At 44.7% G+C, this 22,620-nt stretch overlaps 1 protein-coding gene across 1 annotated transcript in view; it reads right to left on the bottom strand.

The window, feature by feature from the left end:
* Positions 1–22,620, bottom strand: part of LOC103345782 (uncharacterized) — a 145,186-nt gene that overhangs the window by 89,220 nt on the left and 33,346 nt on the right. The window lies entirely within an intron of this gene.

The following is a 22,620-nucleotide window of genomic DNA, read 5'->3' as shown; positions in this document are numbered from 1 at the left end:
TCATATGTAGCTTAATGGCAGCAGCCACAGACACACCCCTCAAACATCCATTAGGCACCATATTGGGATGGAGATTTTAGGCAATGCCCAATACTCTCAAATAAAATAAGTAAAACCTTTTTTTTCTTTTTTGAGAGGCAGAGTTAGACAGTGCGAGAGAGAGAGAGACACAGAGAAAGGTCTTCCTTCCGTTGGTTCACCCCCCTAAATGGCCACTACAGCTGGTGCGCTGTGCTGATCTGAAGCCAGGAGCCAGGTGCTTCCTCCTGGACTCCTATGCAGTTGCAGGGCCCAAGCACTTGGGCCATCCTCCACTGCCTTCCCAGGCCACAGCAGAGAGCTGGACTGGAAGAGGAGCAACTGGGACAGAACAAATGCCCCATCAGGGACTAGAAACCCGGGGTGCCAGTGCTGTAGGCAGAGGATTAGCCAAGTGAGCCATGGCACTGGCCAATAAATAAAATCTTGAAAAAAAAAAAAGAGGCAGGCTAGAGGGGAATTGAGATTTAGAACCCATGAATTAAGCAAAATATGGCCTGAGGGAAGAAGGTCCTTTCACAGGAAAGAGTCACCCCAAATGCGAACCTAAGTTCTGAGTTCTCTAAGAGGAGACCACGAGAATCCCCAAGCTCGGACCGGTGTCCGTTTTAAGCTGTTACAGATAAGCATTTCCCCCAAGAGCAGGAAACTGACTAAACATGCCAGGCCCTAAGAGGGGCATGAACTGGCCCAACCAAATACCCAGGCCCTAAAGGGAGGAAGAAGCCTCATGAGCATCGCCCCAATATGCTTGAGGTGGCAGAGACCTCTCTTACCAAGCCAGGGGGTTGAGAATTAGGTTCGCTGTGGCCTGCAGTGATGAGATCTGGCAAAAGCTCTGTGAATGCATTGAGAAATGAGAAAGTGCAAGCAGATGAGAAAGTGATCTGGAGAGCATCTCTCAGGGCCATCTGAGTCAGAAGGGAAAAGGACATGGTGGGAAAGAGAAGGTGGGGGGGGCAGAGACAGTAAAAAGGGAAAAGAGTTCAGAAAGGAGAAGAAAGTCTGGAGAAAAGTTAACATGCACAGCTCTTACCAAAAGATATGGGAGTGGCTGATTGGGGCCAGTTGCCATTCCCTCACTCCCCCCTCACATGACACACCACACGGAAGGAGATGATACGAACTCACAGTCAGACTGAATTTATTCAAAGAAAACGAACTTGCAGAAGTTGACCAGCTGCCAGTGTGCACAAAGACCAAACATGTGGCTGAAGTCCCAGACACCAGCAACCAGGGCCTTATTATATCTTAGGTGGGTTAGGGTAGAGGTGGGGAATAGTAGGTGGAGATGAGCTTCTTCATATAGGTTTTCCAAGTTTTTCAAGGGCTTCCAAACCTGGAGAAGAATGTATGGGGTGAGGTGGGAACAATATAGGATGTGAGACTGAACTGGTCTCTTGAAAGAAGGCAGGGGTAACAAGAACCTAAAATGACTGACGCTTATGTTCTTGTCCAATCATAAGCCAAAGCCAAGAGCCTGGAACTCCATCTGAGTTCCCACACGGATGGCAGAGACACAAGCACTTGGGCTGCTTTCCCAGGTGCATTAGTGTTGTGGGTTAGCTTAGGCTCAAACTTCAATTTCATGTTCTTGCCTTTTACTTAAAGAAGAATTCTAAGTTCAGGCACAAATACAACATGCAGCATGATGAGGCTTATTTATAGTGAGAATACATAGGAATAAATAGTCTTTATTAAAGCAGAGTGTGGCAGGAAGGGGAAAGACAGACTCCCATACCAGCCTCTTCTGTGTCCACGAGGGGAGAGAGAGCAAGCATGCAGTCCCCTTCACCAAGCTTCTTATGAGCTTCCAAAAGGGCAGTGGTTACATAGTCTGCTTGACATGTGAGTAATAGGATTACCTGGGGGTGGAGGAGGTATGGCTTTCAGCTCATGAACTATCTATCTACCTTAGTTTTTCCACTTCATGAGCAGGGAGCTGGACTGGAAGTGGAGCAGCTGAGACTGCAACCAACATGCAGGTGGGATTGCTTGCATGTAGAGGTGGCGTAACCCATAGTGCCACAACACTGGCCCTGATATGGACATATCATTAACTAAAGTCTTTTTCATTTTCAATTCCTCAGTTATTGCATAATATACTTTTTCTGTCTTAGTAACCACAAATTATCATTTTAAAATCAAAATCTAGACATTTTAATTATAAAAATAATACATGGGGTGGCATTGTGATTCTGTAGGTTGAGCTGTTGCTTAGAATACCAGTATCCCATAACAGAAAGCCTGATATGAGTCCTGCCTGCTCTTCTGTTCCAGCTCCCTGATAATCCAGTTTCCTGGTAATGCACCTGGAAGGACAGACAGTGACCCAAGTGCCTAGATCCCTGTTGCTGTGGATTCATTTCTGAGAGGAAGAGGGTGGTGGGGGAAAGAGGTGCAGAGTCACCACACAGACCCCGGGAGTCGGTGAAAGCAGGCCTGAGGCAAGCAGTTGCTACAGCTGCTTATATAGTAAGGCAGCCAATCCAGTCAAGGGGCGGTCTATGCCCTAACCAATCACAGCCTGTTGCCAGGCAGTTTCCAAAGCCATCCTATCACAGCCTGTTGCCAGCCAGGCTCTGTTGCCAGGCAGTTTCTGAAACCATCCAATCACAGCCTGTTGTCAGTCAGGCTCTGTTGTCATGTGGTTTCCGAAGCCATCCAATCATGGCCTGTTGCCAGGCAGTTTCTGTTGCCAGTGGCCATCTTGGCATGACCTTCTCGTTCCACCACATTGATCCCTATCACCTATGTGGGAGACCCACATGGGATTCCTGGTCTCTGGCTTTATCCTAGCCCACCCTAGATATTGAAGCCATTTCTGGAAGAAAACAGTAGATGGAAGCTCTCTCTCTCCTTCACTCCCTCAACTTCTCCCTCTCTCTCTCTCTCTACCTTTAAAAGTACATCTTCATAACAACACACATATTAGCTATTAAAGACTGCAGAAGAGTATAAAATGAAAGCATGACTCCCTGCATTCTATACTAGTCATATTTCCCAGAACAAACTACTCTTAACTATTTCCTACATTATCTTCTGAGATTTCTATATGCATATATACAAGAGTACTTTAAAGTATCATGAAAATGTAATCAAATGATTAAGTCTGATTTGCTGTAATTAATTTCTTTTTAAATTTTTATTTTTATTTATTTGAAAAGCAGAGTTACAGAGAGACAGAGACAGAGAGAGTGAGAGTGAAAGTGAGGTCTTCCATCTGTTGGTTCACTCCCCAGATGGCCACAATGGCTAGAGCTGAGCAGATCCAAAGCCAGGAGCTTCTTCAGGTCTCCCATATGGGCAGAGGTCCAAGGACTTGTGCCGTCTTCCACTGCTTTCCTGGGTCATAGCAGAGAGCTGGATCAGAAGTGGAGCAGCTGGGACTTAAACAAGTGCCCAATGGGCACAGCAGGTGACAGCTTTACCTGCTGCACCACAATGTCGGCCCTTGTAACTAATTCCAAAGTCCATGCATACAAGAAGGTTTCAAAACCATTTGTGTAGTGTGTATTATGAAAAGAGGTGAATGAATTACAAGTTTTGCACCAAAATAATGTCATCTTTAATTCTATTTCTCATGAACTTTTTGAAGTGCCTTCATAAAGATATTTGTGCAGAGGGCTGGCATTGTGGCATAAATGGGTTAAACCACCACCTTGAATGCTGACATCACTTATGGGCACTAGTTTGTGTCCCAGCTGCTCCACTTCTGATCCAAATCCCTGTTTATGTGCCTGGGAAAACAGTGAAAGATGACCTGGTGGAAGCTCTTGGCTCCTGGCCCCTGGCCCCTGGCTCCTGGCTCTTGGATTTGGCCTGGCTCAGCCCCAGCCATTGCAGCCACTTGGGGAGCAAATCAGCAGATTCACAGGGAGAGATGGAACAGCTCTCCTTGCCTGTCTCTCTGCCTTCTGAATGAAATGACAATGAGTAAATAGCACTTTATAAAGAGATACATATGCATGTGTCCTTTTTTTTACAAAGGGGCATTTTTTCTGTACCTTGTTTTACATAGGTACTCTGTCCCTACACCATTTTTCAGACCTATTACATATTTAGTATTTGACTGTACAGATATAGCATAATGCATTTTACCACTTCTCTGTCAATATACATTTAGGTTGCTTCTGATTTATTCCCATCTTCAACAATACTACAAAGACCTGACTTGGTCTTTATGTATTTGACCAAATATATGTTAGATAAATTTGCAGTTGAATCCTAGCAAAGGACATTTACATTTAAAGAACTTTGATCTGCTAAATTATCCTCCAAAGAGAGTACTGTGTTATTCTCCTGCCAAAATGAGTGCAAGGGCCTGTTTCCCCACACCTTCCAAAAGTGTGTGTGATCAGAGTCAAAATCCCTTCCGATGCTTCCAATTTCCCATTTCTTCTGCTCTCTGTCTTCAACTTTTCTTTCCCTCTTTTTAGGTCTCTGATCACACTTGGCTTTTGCCAAATTAATCTGTGAATATGTTCTGCAATTATTTCCTCTCTACTTACCTTCTACACTGCCTTCTCTCACCCTCCAACCTCACTTTTCCTGCTCACAAACTTCCCTGATAGTTTCCCTGCTGCTCGGCACAACTGAACAGAAAGCAGGTGCTCACTCTTTCCCTGGTCTCCCAACCTGCCATCCTCTTCAACCAACAGAGAATGTTAATCAGGAAACTGGGAATAATTTCATAGGAAATAACACTGCCTGTGGTGCTGGCATCTAATACAAATTTCTTATACAGGAGTATGGTTTTGCATTTCATTACGCCCATTCTCTACTGCTTATAAACATTATCATATGAAAAAACAGAAATGAGTTAACTATATCAGAAATTATGTCAGAAATTAACTCTGAATTTTAAAAAGCTATAATATACATGGTTAATTTTGGCAATCTGCACAAATGACCTGCGTCCTATTACTTTTTGCTTTTGAGTACTTCCCAACCTCTCTACTGACCTCCACCTCCTCCCTCCTCCTTCACTCCTACTCCCTTTCTACACCACTGCCCCCTTTGCCCCTGAAGCTCTCTCCCTTTGGAAGCAGTCTTGTAGACTGACATTCAATCATGTGAGAAATGTTACTTATTTCAAAATGGTTCTGTAGGACAGGCCTGAATGGCATCTGATGGCAATCAACTGGCCTTCTAATAACCCTTAAATATGTTTCCAGCATACATGGGGCCAGTATTGAGGCATAATATGTAAAGCCACTGCCTGTGACACTGACACATGGGCTGTGGTTCATGTCGCAGCTACCCTACTTCTCATCCAGCTCCCTGGTAAGGTGCCTGAGAAAGTATCAGAGGATAGCCCAAGTGCTTGCGTCACTGCTTCTTCATGGGAAACGTGGATGAATCTCCTGGCTCCTGCTTTGATCCAGTCCAGCGCTGGCTGTTGTAGCCACTGAGGATGTGAACCAGTAGATGGAAGATTGATATCTGCGTGTGTGTGTGTGTGTGTGTGTGTGTTTATCTTTTCCTCTAACTCTGCCTATCAAATAAATAAATTTCTTTTTTTTTTTTTAACAGAGTGGACAGTGAGAGAGAGAGACAGAGAAGGGTCTTCCTTTTGCCATTGGTTCACCCTCCAATGGCTGCTGTGGCCAGCGTGCTGCAGTCGGTGCACCACACTGATCCGAAGGCAGAAGCCAGGTGCTTCTCCTGGTCTCCCATGGGGTACATGGCCCAAGCACCTGGACCATCCTGCACTGCAATCCCTGGCCACAGCAGAGAGCTGGCCTGGAAGAGGGGCAACAGGGACAGAATCCGGCACCCCGACCAGGACTAGAACCCAGTGTGCTGGCTCCGCTAGGTGGAGGATTAGCCTGTTGAACCACGGCGCTGGCCACAAATAAATAAATTTCTTTTAAAAAGTTTTAGAAAGGGGTCCACACTATGGTGCAGCTAGTTGAAAACATCCCTTGTAATACTGGCATCCCATATAGGTACCAGTCCTGGTGGCTCCATTTCACATCCAGCTCCCTGCCAATGGTCTGGGATCAAGTACTTGGGCCCCTACACCCAAGTAGGAGATCTGACTACTGGCTCCTGGCCTCAGTCTACCACAGCAGAGGCTGTTGTGGCTATTTGGGGAGTGAACCAGAAGATGAAGATCTCTCTCTTAGAATAAAAAAAAGAGGGGTCAGCACTGTGGCACAGTAGGTTAATCCTCCACCTTCTGCGCTGGCATCACATATGGGCGCTGGTTCTAGTCCCGGTTGCTCCTCTTCCAATCCAGCTCTCAGCTGTGGCCTGGGAAAGTAGTAGAAGATAGCCCAAGTCCTTGGGCCCATGCACCCATGTGGGAGATCCAGGAGAAGCTCCTGGCCCCTGGCTTCAGATCAGCAAAGCTCCGAACATTGCAGCCAACTGGGGAGTGAACCAGCAGATGGAAGACCTTTCTCTCTCTCTCTCTGCTGATAACTCTACCTCTCAAATAAAAAAAAAACTTTTTAAAAAAATAGAAAATAGATTAAAATTAAGGAGAACAAATAAAAAAAGCCCCTCTCTCATTCTGCCTTTCTGTTTAAAGAAAACTGACCACAAATATTCTGACTCAATTTGACATACGATGGAGCCAAGAAAGCTACTTCTGACTTTGTCTAGTGCCTCCTCAATCCCTTTCTGCAGAAAAAACAATTCCTCTTGCTTTCAAGCACCCAAAGCCAAAATGACCAGTGCTACCCAGTTTAACTCTGTTAAGGCTGCTCCAGCATTGAAGGAAAGAAGGAGGAAGGGACACAAATGCATGGTGCTTTAGATCATAGTTTCAGACCAGAATCTCATGGTTGGGGGGTGGGTGCTTTCTCAAGATGGGAGTCTCTGGTGCTCCAAAATGGAGTCCCTACTGTCCAGGTGTTACTTCATTACCAGCTTATGTATCTCATACAAAATATTTCTCTCTTACACATTTTATAAAACTTGCCAGAAACCTATAGCCATGAGGGGAAGGATGTGCCAAGGACAGCCAGTTAGCCTGATGAGTCTAAGCATCCTGTTCTCAGCTTTTTCCAAGTCGTATTAACAGGTAAACAATACAGTTGCTCAGAAAGTGGTCTTACACTTGTTACAAGAGCTGCTTCCCACCGGAAGCACGAAAATGCTGGTCCGTTCACAAGCACTGTGATAGGGAGGGCACTGGAGAAAAGGTCAAAAACAACACACTGGGGCTGAGAGGAGAAATGCTGTCACCCTAACACCCTCTATCCAGAAATCACTTTCTGTGTTCACTTCCTAGATGGCCTCATTATGCTAATGAGTTTCATAAACTGGTAATCTGGTGACAATGACATTCTATCAGGACACTGGAATCACTCAGTTATTCATGTGAAAACTGCATTACACTGAAACTCACTCAGCAATAGTTTTCAAGGTCATATCTACTCTACATCTCTGTGGGGGGAGAGGTGAACTTTTTTTCTTTCCCCTCTTCTTTTTGACCCCTCCTCCCATTAACAACTTGTATAGATGCTTCCACAGACCACAGTCTTTATGAAAATGTAGAACTAATATCGTCCTATGTCAAAAATGTCATGGGTTAAACACAGAACCCAAAATAAGACAAGTATCTGGACTTCTTAGTTAATTCAGTGTGGGGTCCAGGGCTATGGCAGAGTGAGTAAAGCTGCCCCCTTCAGTGCCCGCATCCCATATGGGCCATGCCAGGTGGATTGTTTTCAAAGGGAGGGGGGAATTTTTTCTAAGTCCCAGCTACCCCACTTCAATCTAGCTCTCTGCTATGGCCTGGGAAAGCAGTAGATGATGGCCCAGGTCCTTGGGCCCTGGACCCAGTGGGAGACCCAGAAGAAGCTCCTGGCTCCTGGCTCCTGGCTCCTGGCTTCAGGTCAGCCCAGCTCTGACCATTGCAGGCATTTGGGGAATGAACCAGCAGATGGAAGACCTCTCCCTCTCTCTCTGCCTCTGCCCCTCTGTATCTCTGACTTTCAGATAAATAAATAAATCTTTTTTAAAAAAAGTATGGACTGTAACATAATCAGCCTGCTGGAGCACTGGGTGACTGCAGAACTGGGCAGAGAAAGTGCTACTTTTCTGTATTTGTGTTTATAGTTCTCCACTTCATGCAAATCCAGACTAAAATAGCTCCAGTTGTTGACTGCACAGTTCGCTCTCACTTTGTAAAGGGGTCAGCGGCAGGCAATAGCAGTTGACATCCTTCCTAACAGGAGAAGGAAGAAGGGCTGATGACAGAAATTGAAAAGCAGCAATTAAGTCATCAGCTAAGATTCTGTGGCCTCAAACTCCAGATTGAAAAGTCTGTTAACTAAACACGGAAGAAGGATCAACCCGCAAAGTTACTGCTCACCCTTCACACTGCTCCCTCTGGCGAAAAGCTCAGCAGCAGGGCCACCGCTGCCAGGTGTGTCCATGGGGAATCCAATGCCCGATGAGGTGCAGAATGGGGGCCATGGAGCAGCTCCTATTCTGACCCTCCTTCCCACCCCTGCTGCCTCCCGCACTCCTCTGAAGGCCACTGAGCCCCACCCCGCAGAAGCAGCAGCCAGAAGGCATTCTGTGACCCACCCGAAGTGGGAGCCGGGCTTATTTAAAGAGTGAACTGGCAGCCTCACGGCCTTCCTTCCCCGCCCTCTCATCCGCCCTGCTTGTGCAGTTGTCCTGACCGGTGCTCTCTGTTTCGTAACCACCACATAAAGCACATTGAGGAAAATTTGAGCAAGGTAACACGGGGGCCGGCCGGGCACTGGGAGGCTGGGCAGTGGCGGTGGGAGACAAGAGAGCCCAGGTCCCAGCCCTGACCCTGCCCCGGGAACCCACCAGAATCACTGAGAAGTGAGCCACGTGGTGGAGCCGCCACCCGCCCTCTCACCCATCCCTCTCCCACACTCACATCTGTGCCCCTTCTGTTCTCCATACTTGCCTGAAAGTCCCGGGAGCCCATCCCCCTGCTTCAGGACACTCAGGGAGCAAAGCAGAGAGTGTGGGACAGAAAAAGTCCCTGGCATGTGGGACCCACAGGCGGCAGCTGAAGAGGCACAGAAGCAGCAGGTGGCAGCTCAGGGTGTCTCCGCAGACTTCCTGAGATTGTACGTGCAGGGCAAGAGCCACAGTGAATGTGGGAGAAGGAGCAGCGTGGCCTCTCAGGCTGACTCCCCATGAATGAACTTGCTCTGTTCTCAACTCTGCACCAGAGAGCAGGCACCGACATGCACGTACGCAGGAGCAGGTACTCCCACGTCCACACGCACAGGCAATTGGAACGCAGAATACGTCAGGGCACCTGGTGACTCTGGGAAATGGAGTCCAGGTGGCACATTTCTAGAGACCTGTGGGCGATCCCCAAGGGCTTCAGTGTGGAGTGGATGGAGAAATACTGCCAAAAGGGGGCATCCGCTCTGTTCACATCCCCTCTTTTCCTTCCCACCCCAAAATCTCAAGGATCAGTTGGAGTTGGTGTTCTTTCCTGAATCAAATCTTAAAGCATGGCACTCTCTTTTGTAACTGATCCCAAATCCTGGCTCCTTCATAACCTCTGTCTTCTTCCAGAAACATCTTATGGGTTGCATTGTTCCTGGAAACTTCTCTCACATAATAAATTATTATGAAAGCAATTATACCTTTTAGCAGAGGTGTAGAGGGTAGAGTTTAACATGCAGATTTGATAATACAATTTTATTTGTGTCTTATTGATGTTTATAGTTCTTCTCAAATCATTTTACACCATCTTTTAATTCCTCAAGCATAGAAACAAAGAAGGGAACTGGATACTGAACTAACATTGCTAAGTATCTTCTAGGAGCAAGATTAAGGGACTGAATGCCTTACCTCATAGCATTTATACCTTGGATTAATTCTGGAGACAGTATAATCAGGAGTTCACAAAGGGGAAACTGAGGTTCAAAGAGGTTAGAACTTGCCCATGGGAATATCATTAAAATGTCTAGGTTAAAGGCTAACTAAATTCTTTTGTCTTGGGGCTCAGTTTCTAAAACCCCAGATTTGTCATCTGGGGGAAAAAAGTGAGAGAGAGGGAGGCTGGTGCCATGGTGAAGCAAGTAAAGCTGCCTCCTGCAGTGCTGGCATCCCATGTGGGTGCTGGTTTGAGTCCCAGCTGCTCCACTTTGGACCCAGCTCTCTGCTATGATCTGAGAAAGCAGTAGAAGATGGCCCAAGTCCTTGGCTCCCTGCACCCATGTGGGAGACCTGGAAGAAACTCCTGGCTCCTGACTTCAGATGGGCACAGCTCCAGTCATTACAGCCAGTTGGGGAGTGAACCAGCAGATAAAAGATCTCTCTCTCTCTCCTTCTCTCTGTGTAGCTCTGACTTTCAAATAAATAAATAAATCTTTAAAAAAAAAAGTGAGAGAGAGCAAGAGTACCTACAACAATAATCTACACTGTAGAGAACATAGGATTCTAACTTGTCTAAAAAGGAAGACAATTCAAAATTGCTATTATTCCATTGTCATTTTCATTTTTTCTTATGTTTAATATCAAGATAGCATATATATTATGCAATCTTAGGTATACATATGATTTTTAAAATGTTTAAGTAGAAATGCAAATGGATAACTAGATGACATGGAGGTCTATGTTTATGATTGCTTCTGTCAATTCTAGTTCATGGGATTAGAGTTGTTGCTGGATTAGGAATGCTTAAATACTTATCCATTGCTTTCGCACTATTTACTGTCAGGCAATATTCTTTGGGTAGACTGCTCTTTCTTGCCAAATTGAAAATGTCATGGGGACAAGAAACATGTTTGCCTTGAAATTAACTCAGCATCTGGACAGAGTAAGTCTCTTAGTTCAATGAATAAATGAGGATATAGAAACAAGCAAATAAGAGTTGTGACCCCCAAGAACTGCCTAGTAGGGGAGACAAGGAAATAGGAATCTATTTGGAGACTGTCACAATTAGGGTTGAAGTGTATAAACAGGAACCATCCAGGCCAACAGGTCAAATGTTTGCCCTTGCTATGGAAGGCATTCCATTCATTTATTTAATAAGTGTTTATTGAGCAATCTTCTGTGTTGTGTGTGGAAAGAATTACCAGCCACTTGATTTCCCTAGGAATTGAAATAAGAGACACTGAACAACCAGATAGAAGCAGAGAGACTGGGCTGAATCACAAAAGGCTTTGCACACAAAGGTAAGGAAAATAAAAGACAGGGGGTAAATTAGTCTATTAAAGATAATTTAGTAGGATCCACGCAGAGGTACTGTGGCAGTGAGAATGAAGAAAAGGCAAATATTACATTGAGATCTACATGTAGAATCAACGGGAGTTCAATGCTTTAATATGGTGGATGAAGGCAGATGAAACTCATGTGTAAATCTTAATTTGGATTTTATTTTTAAAGGACAAGATGTTCTTACTACATTAATGTTCATCAGTAACAAAAGGCTACCTCCAATCAACTTACAAAGTTGGCATAAATCTAGAACACAATCTCATGGGTAAATGTTATGTATAAGCCCTATGTAAATCATCAAGCCTATTATGTAAACTGCTACCATATACAATGGTCCTCACTATGATGCAGTTACTTAGAAATTAGAAGACATGGGGTCAGCGCTGTGCTGTAGTGGGTAAAGCTTCTGCCTGCAGTGCCAGCATCCCATATGGGAACCAGTTTAAGTCCCAGCTTCTCCACTTCTGATCCAGCTCTCTGCTGTGACCTGGGAAAGCAGAAGAAGATGGCCCAAGTCCTTGAGCCCCTGAACCCACATTGGAGATCCAGAAGAAGCTCCTGACTCCTGGCTTCAGATCAGCTTAGCTCTGGCCATTGCAGCCATCTGGGGAGTGAACCAAAACATCAAAGATTTTCTCTCTCTTTCTCTCTCTCTCTCTCCCTCTGCCTCTCTGAAGTTCTGCCTTTCAAATAAATAAATAAAATCTAAAAAAATGCTGATGAGAAACTATTTTTAAAGAAAAGAAACTAGAAGACATAATCAGTGGCTATACGAACAACCTAAATAAAAATGAAATTCAAAATTACATAATTCATAGCTGAATTTGGAACACCTCACTAAGTCACAGTTCATGCATCCAGCAATCTCAGGTACTCAAAGTACAATGAGCAGGACATAAGTAAAAACATTCCCAGAATAGTCAAAATATGCATTATAAAGTCCAAGTGAGGTGTCCTGCCACTGGCTCTGCATCATGGCTCTTAAACTGGTTCATAAACTGGCTCCTCTGGCAGGCGTGAGTGGGCACAAAGAGAAGAAGAAAGCAGTCGGTGTGAACTGTGACTAAGTGGAAAGGGCTCCAAGAACAGTGATGCAGAGCTCTGTGGCCCCTAGCTGGATGTAATGTGCAGGCAGGCATTTTGATTTCTGGGAGACTACCATGCTCTGAGTTGTCATGGGGCCATCAGAACTGAGCAGAATCAACACATTCAAGGCCAACATCCACAATTCATCTAGTGATAATGGAGCACAGGAGCTTGGCTTTATGGGTACAACTAAGCCTCACTCCCTTGCTATATCTTTGTTTGGAGCCACTGGAACTGGAGAGCATATAGGGTCAGAGGGGGTAGAGGAGCATGGTGTGTGGGGGTCTAAATGTGGCAGCAGTGTGCAGAGGGAGGTGTGGAGGAGGAGGAGAGAACCAAGAGCATCTAACACTAGGGGCATAAGGATCAGAGGAGGAAGGGAGACAGGATGACTTGTCTGCATTATGCCCGGTACCCTCCTGGGTATAGTTGATACAACATGAATGATGTGAATATAGTGCTTACCCTAAAGACACTTCAGTCCTGGGGGACAGGTGACAAGGACATAGACAATTACAAAACAGTGTGATAAAAGGTGTAGGTGCACAACAGAATCACCTACATCATTTGTGGATTTCATGTCCACGTCAGGTAAGAACAACTGGACTAAGGTCAAATCTCAGAGGGATGAGAGCCCAGAAATGACAGTTGTCTGAAAAGAAAATAGGCAGGTGATAAGCAGATGCTTGGTAACTGAAGCTGGGGCCAGAGCATGGATCCTGACTGACTGGAGGCTGTCAAACTGTCATTAACCTGTACCAGGCTGAGATGTCCTAGCTTCTATCCTGGTGCTCATGTCTGTAGAGAGGCATAACAAGAAAGAGAAACTCACCTCTGGCTGTGGTTGACCAGAGGGACTGTGGGAGGTCCTCCATTTGAGGCCAGAATTGTTTTACCCTGAGGTTTCCTCATTCATGGGAAGGCTCTTTTTTTCTTTTCTTTTCTTTTCTTTTCTTTTCTTTTCTTTTCTTTTCTTTTCTTTTCTTTTCTTTTCTTTTCTTTCCTTTCCTTTCCTTTCCTTTCCTTTCCTTTCCTCTCCTCTCCTCTCCTCTCCTCTCCTCTCCTCTCCTCTCCTCTCCTCTTCTCTTCTCTTCTCTTCTCTTCTCTTCTCTTCTCTTCTCTTTTCTTTTCTTTTCTTTTTCCTTTTTTTATTTGACAGGCAGAGTTAGAGAGTGAGAGAGAGAGAGAGAGGCAGAGACAGGTCTTCCTTCTGTTGGTTCACCTCTTAAATGACCGCTACGGATGGTGAGCTGTGCCGATCCAAAGCCAGGAGCCAGGTGCTTCCTCCTGGTCTCCCATGTGGGTGTAGGGCCCAAGCACTTGGACCATCCTCCACTGCACTCCTGGGCCACAACAGAGAGCTGGACTGGAAGAGGAGCAACCAAGGCAGAATCCGGTGCCCCAACTGGGGCTAGAACTTGGAGTACCGGAGCTGCAGGTGGATATTTTCTTTTTTGCATTAAACTCTCCTGCCACCAGATCTCCCACATACCCACAGAGGGCAGATGATAATGACTTATTGAATGAACAGAATCTTGAGGTGTCAACTAAATAGAAGACTCATGAGTCAATACTCACCTATGGGTGTACTGCAATATGAGAAAATTGAGGCAGGGGATTTTGGTCACACTCAACCTAAGAGTCCTTCTTAAAAATCAAAATAAATAGGAGCTGGTGCTGTGGTACAGCAGCTTAAAGTTCTGGGCTGAAGCACCGGCATCCCATATGGGCACTGATTTGAGTCCCAGCTGCTCCTCTTCTGATCCAGCTCTCTGCTATGGCCTGGGAAAGCAGTAGAAGATAGCCCAAGTCCTTGGGCTCCTGCACCCATGGGGGAGACCTGGAAGAAGCTCTTGGCTCCTGGCTTCAGATCAGTGCAGCTCCAGCTGGTACAACTCCAGCCATTGAGGCCATCTGGGGAGTGAACCATTGGATGGAAGACCTCTCTCTCTGTTTCTACCCCTCTCTGTAACTGTCTTTCAAATAAATTAAATATTTTTTTAAAAAAAGCAAAATAAATAAATAAATAAATAATCCCTTTCACAGCTCAGAAGTACCCAGCTGCCAACCTCCATAGTATATGCTTCCAAAAAAAATGACAAATCCCCTAAGACTAGAGGTGGGCAAGCACTATCTTTGCACTTTCAAAACCATGTGAGGAGAAAAAGCCCCACCCCACTAGAACCCATTTGTCCAGGATATAGCAGAAGCCTCAGAGGCTGGCCTCACTGCACATTTGCCAACAGGGTAGGCAGGGCACAGAAGGCGTGAAGATATTTGTGGTCTCATGGTGCTGGCTCCAGCTGTTGACACACAAAGAATGGGTGATAGGCAGGCGTTCGAGCTAGCCCTGCCTCTGCCTGGCCACCACTTCAGTACGCATGGACCAAATCTGCATCTGGAGTGCCTGCTGAGGCCAGGGGATACATGGTAACCTGCAGTCAGAGGAAGTTTGAAGCACCAGCTTCAAGGTTGGAGAGTTGCCATAGCAACAACACTTTTAGGGGTTGATGTGACAGGGACAGCCCTGGGAAGATGAACCGGTCTCCTGACCCCATGTCTTTCCCTTTATGCTCCTCTGACTTACAACGTGAATGAGGCTCTGACAGAGGGACAGCAGATTGTGATTGGATAGATTTTTATTGTAGAATTTCTACCAGAAATCACCTTCATCAAAGCATGCTTTGTTCTGACTTTATCATACACAGTGATGGAGCAAGGACAAAAGCCTTGGATCCATGATGACCTCTTACATAGCAACAAGCAGGCCCCTGTTTTTCGGCCTTGCCAATACAGCGCCACCCTACTTTAACCAGGCCTGTCCTGCCTTGACTTTTGGACACATTACTATCAGAAGACTCCTGCTGTCAGCCCGAGATCTCTCTCACTCCTCCTCTCAAGCTACCTCCCCATATGTCAGCTGCTCAGCTTCAGAGTCCAGTCTCAGCCTGAACCTCTCCCAGCTCACACTGTTATCTCAAAGGACCCTGAAATCTAGCCCAAACTCTCCCTCTTTCTCATCAGCCCAGCATTAGCTCACATCTCCAAGCCCATTGCCTACAGTGCTAGCATCCCATTCAGGCACTGGTTCAAGTCTCAGCAGCTCTACTTTTGATCCAGCTCTGCTATGGCCTGGGACAGCAGTGGAAGATGGCCCCTGTGCTTGGGTCCCTGCACCCACAGGGGAGAACTGGAAGAAGCTCCAAGGCTCCTGGCTTTGGATTGGCCCATCTCTGGCTGTTACAATTATTTGGGGAATGAACTAGTGGATGGAAGACTTTCTCTCTGCCTTTGCCTCTATGTCACTCTGCTTTTCAAATAAATAAATAAATCCTTTTTTAAAAAATGTTTTATGGGGCTTATTAATGTATGATTAATCAACATTTCTAGTTTCCTTATATAATGTCAATTATAGTATAATATTCTGCTATTAACTTTTAACTCTGTTCATTGTTTAGGATGACAACACAATTTGTTATCTTCTTTGGTTTTGTTACATGTTTTTCTTTTTTAAAATATTTATTTCTTGGTATGTCTGAGTTACATAGAGAGAGAAGGAGAGGCAGAGAGAGCGAGCAAGGTCTTCCATCCACTGGTTCACTCCCCAGTTGGCTGTAATGGCTGGAACTGTGCCAATCCAAAGCCAGGAACCAGGAGATTCTTCCAGGTCTCCCATGTGGGTGCAGGGTCCCAAGGACGTGGGCCATCTTCTGCATCTTCCCAGGCCATAGCAAAGAACTGGATCAGAAGTGAAGCAGCCAGGACATGAACCAGTGTCTATATGAGATACCAGCATTGCAGGCAGCACCTTTACCCACTACTCCACAGGGCCAGCATTGTTATGTATTTTTCTTTTGAGCTTTATACCTCTTGCCTGGCAGAATTTTTCAGAAGTATAATTCCCAGCATAATACTCCTGGCCTGGCACTTTGAGATAGTGAATTCTGGCTACATAACAAATATAGCTAAGTTTATTAATGGACTGCAAGTAAAACTAGCCTGAAGACCACTCCTTCTAAACCCTCATTGTTGCTCAAAGTTGGCTAAAAATGTGCTCACACTGACCCCTTCTCATCAAATGTTTCTCTCTTACATGGGTCTGGGTCAAAAACCAGGTCAAATAAAACCTGGAAAAATTGGAACATGATCAGCTGCATTTTCAGAAATGGATTTTGGTCACAAAGAGGAAACAAAAATCAAGATGCAATGAGTCATTAGTGTCAATCCTAAATCAGGTTCGATGAAGCAGGATGGTTATAAAGGAAGGGATTTTTAATGAATTATTGTTTGATAGTAACTATAACAGAACATTCTGTCAGAACTATATCCTCTGGAGAGGGCTTCCATTTTGAAGGGGAGATGCTACCTTGATGTGATACTTAGTGTTCTCATACCTAATGCTAGAAATTTTGTACAGCACCCACAGTGAACTTCTGAGGAAGTTCTTTGACATTGTTGTTCCTGAGAAGCTGGGATTAGGATGCAGAGCACTAATTCAAACTTTGGAAAAATAAAATTACCGATGCTGTAAGATTGATCTGGGCATTGCCACGTGAGGTTGGCTGATATGTCTCAGAATAACAGTCACTTGTGTACTGCAGGACGCAGAGTAGCTCACTTTTGGCCAACCCAGCACAATACATACAACTCACTGTGTGTGCTTCCACTCCTGGAGCAAAGGTTACTGACTCATTTTGGGCTCTCTGGGAAATATTAAGCCATAGTATTTGATAACCAAAATGTTACTTTGAAGCTATAATGTTTAATCCAGTCACCTTGCCATGAGACCGCTCTGGGACACATATATGTGAATAATTTTATGATATTGAACAGCTAGATCTGACCAATGTCCCTTTAGTAGAGGGGGGAACACCCATTCCATGTCATAGAAAGCCCATGGGTCTGACCTTGCTACGGCAACTGCAAATGGGACTTGAAATTCAATAAACCTGTAGCAGGCTAAATCTTTTTAAAAAAGATTTATTTATTTACTTATTTATTTGAAAAGGAGAGAGAGAGAGAGGGAGAGAGAGAGAGAGAGAGAGAGAGAGAGAGATCTTCCATCCATTGTTTCACTCCCCTAATGGCCACAATGGCTGGAGCTGGGCCAATCCAAATCAGGAGCCAAGAACTTCTTCTGGGTATCCTGAGCAGGTACAGGGCCCCAGGACTTGGGCCATCTTCTTCTGCTTTCCCAGGCCATAGTAGAGAGCTGAATTGGAAGTGGAGCAGTTGGAGCTTGAACCAGTGCCCATATGAGATGCTGGCACTGTAGACAATGGCTTTACCTGCTATGCCACAGTGCCAGCATCCCATATGGGCACTGGTTCAAGTCCTAGCTGCTCCACTTCTAATCTACTCTCTGCTATGGCCTGGGAGAAGAGTGGAAGATGGCCCAAGTACATGGGCTCCTACACCTGTGTGAGACCTGGAAGAAGCTCCAAGGCTCCTGGCTTTGAACCAGCTCAGCTTCTGCCATTGAAGCCATCTGGGCAGATAACCAGCAGATGGAAGACTTCTCTCTGCCTCTGCCTCTCTGTAACTCTGCCTTTCAAATAAATAAATAAATCTAAAAAAAAAGCTGCACAGAAACTGGCTGTGCAATCCTTCTCATAATGCAGAGGATCTCTACAGCTAAACCCAAGACTAGAAACTTTATCTGAAGCAACGCCTACAGGGGCTGGTGTTGTAGTGTATCAGGTAAAACTGCCAACTTCTACTCAGTATCCCATATGGATGCTGGTTAGAGTCACAGCTGCTCCACTTCTGATCCAGCTCCATGCTAATGGCCTTGCAAAAGCAGCAGAAGGTGACTCAAGTACTTGTTCCCCTACCACTCATGTGGAACACCCTGAAGAAGCTCCTAGCTTCGTCATGATCAATCCCTGGATTATGCAACCATCTGAGAAGTGAATCAGCAATGAAAAAACACTGTCTCTCTTTCTTTCTCTGTTAACTTCACTATTATGTAAATAAATAACTAATAAAAGAAATACCTAAAACTTTGTCTCCTTTCATTCTTACAATACCCCAGTCAGACAGTCATTGTTCCTTTTCTCTGAGGTTTGAGGAATAACAAGAAATTGGGGCAATTAAACCAAAACTTCCATAATAAAAAATCAAGGCTCAGCCTCTTGTCTGTGTCTCTTTGCCCAAAGCTTTCTTGCCTGTATGGTATCAAAAAAATTTGGGACCAATGCTGTGGCATGGTAGGCTAAGCCTCTACCTGCAGTGCCAGCATCACATATGGATGGTTCTAGTCCCAGCTGCTCCACTTTTGATCCAGCTCCCTGCTAATGGCTTTGGAAAGCAGCAGAAGATGGCCCATGTCTTTAGGCCTCTACATCCATGTGGAAAGAATTTCCTGGCACCTGGCTTCAGATCAGCTCAGCTCTGTCCATTGTGGCCATTTGGGGAATGAACCAACTGATGGAAGACTCTCTCTCTCTCTCTCTCTCTCTATCTCTCTCTCTCTATCTCTCTCCCTCCCTGTCTGTAAACTCTGCCTCTGAAGTAAATAAATAAATCTTTTTTTAAAAAAAGGGAGTGATACAGCTGGCCTGACAAGCTAGTAATCACTGGACAAAAGAAGTCATTTGTTTCTGCAATAGATAAAACCCTGCTAGCCAAAATTGTCTGGAAAGGATTATTTAGGGGAGTTTCAGATCAGGTAAGAAAAATCCAAGTCTGGGAAGTAAATAACTACCACTTACACATAAACCCCAGACAAATTAAGCTCACCGGTACATCATAAAAATTCCCTAAAGAACATGTCATCGCCACCAATAAAAGGAAGATCACAAGCACCACTGAACAATTGGGATCTTGGACAAAGCTCAACATGCACCTGTCAGCCCCAATTTTAATCTATAAAAACATTTACCTCTAACTTCTTGGGGAGCCCTGAAATTAAGTGAAAAGTTCTCATCTCCTTACTTTGGACTTTGCCATAAACACCTCAAACTACCATCACTCAGTGTCAGTGATTGGCTTACTGTGTGTTGTGCAAGCACATATAGGTTAGGGAGTTCTTTTTGTTTTATTTTTTGTTTCTGTTTTAAAGATTTATTTATTTCTTTGAGACTCAGAATTACACAGAGAGAGAAGGAGAGGCAGAGAAGGAGAGGGAGAGAGTAAGAGAGAGAGAGAGAGGTCTTCCATCTGCTGGTTCACTCTCTAATTGGCTGCAATGGCTGAAGCTGCACTGATCTGAAACCAGGAGCTTCTTCTGGGTCTCCCATGTGGGTGCAGGGGCCCAAAGACCTAGGGCATTTTCCACTGCTTTCCCAGGCCAAAGCAGAGAGCTGGATCAGAAGTGGAGTAGCTGGGACTCAAAGTGGTGCCCATATAGTATGGCAGCACTGCAGGCAGTGATTTTTATCCGCTATGCCATGGGGCAGGTCCTGGTTAGGGGGTTCTATATCAACATTGCCAATGAGTTTGGGGGGATTATTCTGCATAGGAGCAGAGATGGTGCTTGAAACCCAGGCATGCTGACATAGAATGTAGGCATCTCAAGCAGTGCTCCAATCACTATGCTAAATCCCATTCCCTTAGTTTGTTAAATTAACTTTCTACTAGAATGCCAGAGAGACTGAGAAGACAGAGGAGATGATCCATCTGATGTTTCACTCCCCAAATGCCCAGAATGTCTGGGGCTGAGTGAGGCCAAAGCCAGGATCCAAGAACTCATTCCAGGTCTCCCTCATGGCTGGCATGGACCTGAGTGGCTTAGCCTCCAAGGGCAAACATTAGCAAGATGATGGGATTAGAAGAGCCAGGACTCTGTCCTAGGCATTCTTGTAGCTAAATGTGGGTGTCCCAAGTGACAGCTTAATTGTTGTGCCAAATTCCAGCCCAGCTAACTTTGTTGAGGTATTTTCCCTCACAAGTCTCTTTCTCTACTTAGAAGAGGGAAAACTGATTTTTCTTTGAAAAAATTGTCAATAAAACAGGGAGATTCTCACAAATGTAAATGAGATACACTCAGTATTATTTTAAATATATTATTTGAAAGTTTGCTTTTAATAAATTCAGGAAAGTAAGAAAATAATAGATTGTGGTTTGGGTACAAATAATATATCTAAACCGAGCATAACGTGAGTTTTAACACCTCTGCTTTAGAAGACATTTACAACTACATTGAAGTTGTGTAGAAGAGAATGATATAGAATTAATGAAAGCAGGAATGCAGGAGGTCAGATTCTTCTTTTCCCCTCAGGCTTCAATGCAGGACCACCAAGTCCGTATTGCAATGTTCGGATACACTATGTATATTTTCACACTGTTTTTGTCTGCCACTCTCTGAATCTATGTTGGGATTTCTTCCCCAAGCCCTCTTGAATCTGTAGAAATATCACAGCATGATATAGCTCCATCCCATTAAAACACTCAATAATGGATACATGACTCTTCCTTAAACTTTATATGAAGAAACACAGAATAACTCACCTGGAAGCATTTCAGAAAATGAGATAAACATTGAGGGAAAAAGCATTTGGCATGGTAGTGAAAAGACCCACATTCCATGTTATGGTACCTGGGTTCAAGTCCCAGTACTGATTCTGATCCAGCTTCCTGTTCATACACAAGCAGGTGAGCAGCAAGCTCAATAGTTATCTCTCTGTTGCCAGCGTGGTGGATTCAGAATAAGATTCTGGCTTCTGACTGCCCTGGCCAGTCCCAGCAGATGCAAAGACAATCTCTCTCCCTCAGTCTCTGTCTCTCTCTCTGTGAGTGTGTGTGTTCCTCTGTCTCTTAATCAGTATCTGTTTTCAAATGAAATTTTTTTTTTAAATTTGTTTATTTGAAAGGGAGAGTCACAGAGAGGAGGCAGAGAGAGTTTGAGAGAGAGGTCTTCCATCCACTGGTTCGCTTCCCAGATGACTGCAACAGCTGGAGCCACACCAATCTGAAGCCAGAAGCCAGAACCTATTCCAGGTCTCCCACACGGTTGCAGGGACCTAAGGACTTGGGCCATGTTCTACTGCCTTCCCAGGCCATAGCAGAAAGCTGAATCGAAACTTGAGCAGCCAGAACACAAACCGATGCCTATACTGGATGCCGGCACTGCAAGTGGTGGCTTTACCGGTAACGCTATGCCACAGTGCTGCCCCAGGAAATGTTTTCTAAAAATGAGAAACATCATGGACAAGAAAAATATTTTTTCTTAAGCCATCAGGGTCATGTTCAGCATCTTTACCTACATGTGGAAACTGCCCAAGTCTTCCAGAAGCTGCAATCATATCTTAGCTCAGTCTTGAGGGAAAAATGCTCTTGTTTTCCTGCAGGTGCTGTGCGTACATCACTGGGAGTAGCAAGCCTGTGCTTGACTCCTCCAGGGTGAGTTTTGGTGCAAAGCTCACTGTTTAGCGGTGGCTTGCTGCCCCCTGCTGGCCCTCTGGTGGAACTAATAAAGTGTTTGGCAGATACTGACAAATTGTTTACCAACTTTCAAGACCCTACATAATGATGAATAGCAAAGTTAAAGTGGTCACAACTTCCCATTTTATAAAGCTATAGGAATGGAGAGACTGAGCCTCCTCTAATCTCAGCTTCAACTGTATCCCATTACCTTTTTTATATGCATTTCATTTCCAATCATTTCACAATGTTTGCTATTGTCCTTTGTGATTTGTTTCTGTAGCTTCTAGGAGTGTGTTCTTATTTTCCACATATTGTGCACTTCTCAAATGTTCTTCTGTTACTGATATTCCAGGCGAATCTATTGTAGTCATAGGATGTCCTTTTTTATTTTTATTCTTTTAATTTTGTTGAGGTTCTTTTGTGATCTAGCAAAAGGTCTTCTGCAGACCATGTTCTGTGAGTACTTGAACAGAATGTGTATTCTTTTGTTCAAGTACATGGTCAAGTTGCTTTATCCTTTCCAATATATTGCAAACCTGTTCTGTCCATTATTAAGTGACATATTTCTGTCTCCTAATATTAATTTTTTAAGAATTATTATATCTAATGCTGGACTAGAGAGAGAGAGAGAGGCATTCCTCTGCTGATTTTCTTTCAAAATCGCTACAAAGCTGGCCAGTGTTGTGGCGCAGTAGGCAAAACCACTGCCTGCAGTGCCAGCATCCCATATGGGTCCTTATTTGAGTCCTGGCTGTTTCAATTCTGATCCAGCTCTCTGCTATGGCTTGGGAAAACAGTGGAAGATGGCCCAAGTCCTTGGGCCCCTGCACCCAACTCCAGCCATTTTGGCAATCTGGGGAGTGAGCCAGTGGATGGATGACCTCTCTCTCTCTGTAACTCTTTCACATAAATAAATAAATCTTTTGAAAGGGTGGGCTAGCCAGGAGCTGG

This window comes from Oryctolagus cuniculus, chromosome 19 (genome assembly GCF_051225735.1).
Source record: "Oryctolagus cuniculus isolate XC-2025 breed Fujian yellow rabbit chromosome 19, ASM5122573v1, whole genome shotgun sequence".
Classification (NCBI taxonomy): Eukaryota; Metazoa; Chordata; class Mammalia; order Lagomorpha; family Leporidae; genus Oryctolagus; species Oryctolagus cuniculus.
This window is presented reverse-complemented; position numbering and strand designations above follow the sequence as displayed.